This window comes from Pecten maximus, chromosome 4 (genome assembly GCF_902652985.1).
Source record: "Pecten maximus chromosome 4, xPecMax1.1, whole genome shotgun sequence".
Classification (NCBI taxonomy): Eukaryota; Metazoa; Mollusca; class Bivalvia; order Pectinida; family Pectinidae; genus Pecten; species Pecten maximus.
In genome coordinates, this window is record NC_047018.1 from 20,371,432 (window position 1) to 20,375,233 (window position 3,802).

The 3,802-nt window shown below is 39.7% G+C and overlaps 1 long non-coding RNA gene across 1 annotated transcript; it reads left to right on the forward strand.

Moving 5' to 3' along the window:
* Positions 1-563: 563 nt before the first annotated feature.
* Positions 564-2,684, forward strand: LOC117325453. Its single transcript, XR_004532262.1, has 3 exons — positions 564-1,031; positions 1,385-1,458; positions 1,905-2,684. It is a non-coding gene; the product is annotated as an uncharacterized LOC117325453 (long non-coding RNA).
* The last annotated feature ends 1,118 nt before the right edge of the window (positions 2,685-3,802 follow it).

Consider the following 3,802-nt stretch of genomic DNA (forward strand, 5'->3'; position numbering starts at 1 on the left):
AGCTTTGAAGTACGACTTGATTGGCACAACGTAGTGTTATACTCAGCCCGCCTGGCGCCGCTACGATAGCAGGCCCTGGTGTATGAATGGGTGACGTCACAAGCCGGCGCCAGACCGTCGGGACGGATTTTTGGGGGGGATTGCGGGTCCCGGCGTGTCAATTTATCACCTGTCAAAGAATGTTACCTGTCAAAAAATTAACTCAACTTTTCTTCAATCTTAAAAGTAACTTCTTGTTCAAAACTTGTGTTTATATGTCAGTTTTTGGTGAGTCTTATCGTAAAAGGTTTCACTCATGATATTTTTAGAAGCGATTACGATTTTTCTATAGTAAAATGTTTTTACAACCTCTTGTCTGTGTAAACACTTCTCAGTTGAGCAGTAATCATGTGTGCTGGGAGATTAGCACTATCCAGCCCAGGGGCGTATCCTGACATGCTATTATAGTGTCACGGCCACTGATTGGCCGAGACGTAACACCCACTTGTCACTCAAATTACTACAGCAACTCACATGACTGCTGAGTAATCGATCGGTGGGCGGGGCTTAACTCGATACAATTGTACACATGAGCATTGCTAACCACACACGGCTACGGTTATATGTCGAGAGAAGTTCCTCGTTTTCAGCATTCTGCTTGCAACTCTTGAAGCGCACACACGTTATTACAAGCCCAAGGATTTCGTCCTGTTATTGATTTTTCTCTTGGATACATTATGAAGGCCGTTACACAAGCTTGCATGAGACCAGCGGTTGAGCTCGGAATCCGCCAGGAATCCAGAATCTTCAAACCGAAGATGGACGAAACCTCAGCTGAAATGACTGAATGTTTCACCAAACTGAAGGACTTAGTACCGTCGGTACCACAGAACAAAAAAGTGTCAAAAACACAGCTTCTCCAACACGTGATTGATTACATTTTGGACCTCGAACTTGCCCTGGAAGTACCAACTGTTCTTGGGAGCCTTACCCCTACAAGCTGTCGTTCACCTCTGAGTGAGAAATCTCAACCCAACACTGTTCTTACCGAGGTAAGGTTCAATACAATAACATGTTTCGTAAATAATAATGGCATCTAAAGACTGATTAATGTTTTAAAGATTGGAACTTGATAGAATATTAATTCAATCGTATAAACATGTATGTCCAATCAAGATTTTCATGAGATTTTCTAATTAATGAGTGTAATTGCTGTTGTTATGACGTTGTGTTGAGTACGTTATCGATCGAGCTATCACAGGTGTTCAGTAACAAGCGGTCTGAATAAATAATGATAATATGGTCCTTTTATGTAAAGGATATATGACAATGGACAACACTGATTATCAACCGTTCACAACATTTCACGAAACTTTAGTATAATTATTAATTTATTTTTTGACAGATTTGTCCAATGGGTGATGTATCGAAATAGACGTCCTTTCCGGAGACCAGTCCACATGTGGACATTCTCGACAGGTGAGATTAATTAAACTCAATCCTATATCTATCGTGCGTACACGTGATGCTAGAGGTCTCTAATTAAGTCTTGCACCTGTATTTTGAAAAGTTACAGTCGAGAATAGCTGGAATGCTTGGTCGAGACGGACCAGACTTACTGGCGCCTACTCGACTGGGCCAGTCATAGATAGTGAACAGGTGTTCAGACTGTACAGCATTCCAGTACACAAGCTCACTGCACTATGTCTATAAGTGGGTGGCCATGGGAATCACTTGACGTTTCCTCATCAAAGTCACTGGCAAATGTTCACATAGATTTTTGTGTAATTATTTTTAATTTTCCCTATGATTATGAACTTTGTCGAACATTCGACAGAACGTTTCGATAAACCTGTAGTATATGATAACAGTGATCTTTGTTATATATTGTCAAATACTTATGGCTCTTTAATTATATTTTTCAGGTTGTGACGTAGAAATTGGATACCGATTATCCAGAGGATGCTGTCCATCCGAGTGACGTCACACGGGATGAATACCAGAGGGCGACGGTAACGCCGTCAACTGCCGCAGCATCCGTTACTAGGCAACGATAAAAGCGCGTGCACTGGCTGCCGGACTGTAGAACAAAAACACGTGGACTACAGGCGCCCTTGGTTCATCAGACGGTTATGATTGGGATGTTCTAATGGACATTCATCATAATTTTAATTTGGTGTAATTTTTGAGTTGGACCTTTGTGTTGTATTTTTTAACACTAAATTTTACGGAATGTTCAAGATCCGGGAACGTAGGGTTTTACCTTGCGATGAGGAAACCGACTTGTAACAATTATTGCCGAACTCTTGAATACACATCATATACGAGGAAGAAGTGTTTGGAAACCAGGAAAATGAGGCACATTTTCTGACGTTTTTACAGCGAAGGAGGATTTTTAGCAGAGACAATCTTAATCGAGTTGACTTTGCGTACAGACATTACGATCAATGTACAGTAGAATGTTGAAGAGGAAGATCGATTTGTGTAGAGAACTTATATACATCTGATGTATGTAAACTTTGTGAACGTAACCCACCGATTAAGTAGTTACAAACCACAAATAGAAGATGAACTTTACCACCGAACAAAGAAATGGATGTATACCAGTGGATATTTTTTTCAGTTACGTTTTGTTTTATTATTTGTTGTTGTCAAGTTCAAATTTTAAACAAAAATTCATATTAAATTGTTTATACGTTTCTATATACAAGTGTTTTTTCATTCATTAAGCAATTTTTCCACCGGTACAAAGACTGAATTCATAGCGCCATTTTTTTCCCCGTAAAAAAACTAAACTTAATGGGTAATGTATTCTGATTTGGTTCCAAATATTTTGTCACGAATTCAGATTTTGTACTCGATTTCGACGACTTAACGACTGGGTATGACAGGCCAAGTCGATCGGACCGTCCTCAAGTTCGTAAGAGTTTTGAGCCAATCCTAATTTTCAGTTGTGTACCTGATACAAGTATTTTTAAATGTAACCTCGAACAATTGACATTCTTCTCCAATTAAGAGTAAGTCGATATGATATGTAAAGTAAATTATGAATTTGAAGAATAGCCAGCAGGGAGCGGATCTTGATAAATCTAGACAAGTAAAGAGTATTAAATGCAAATTAACGAACTTGCATAAGGTTGCGACTTTCAAGCTTGTCTGAGAACCGAACGACTATGGTCCACTGTTGGAAACATCCACGACACTAAATCTAAAGTACTGTACTTCATCATTTGTATCTTCAAATCGGAAAACGTCTTTGTATGCCATTTCCGAATAATTAGGACAGTACTAGAACTTTCCTATATATATCAAAAGACAAGAGTTGACGAAGTAGATGCTCCTGTTATGACAATATTCATAGCTTTTTAAAGTGACGATGGGACTAGAGTAAACAAGAAAGGGAAGTCTGGCCATACGCCTCGTTACTGTGCCAGAAAGCCCGAAACCTCCTCGATAGAAATTGTTGGCGAAGCCCATACGTTACACTAATGAGGTGATAAATGGCGATTTGACAGCTGATATGGAATATAACACCGGAACATTTACCACGTAAACCACACGCAAAAAAAGCAACAAAAAACTGTGGCACTCTGTAAAATATTGACTAGTGCGAATACCGACACATGGTGGGTTGATACCAACGGCTGACGAGTTGATACCAAACAAACTAATGATGGGTTGATACAAAATACCAGTGCCTAATGGGTTGATACCAAACAATACCAGCGCCTAATGGGTTGATACCAAACGATACCAGTGCCTGATGGGTTGATACCAAACAATACCAGTGCCTAATGGGTTGATACCAAACAATACCAGCGCC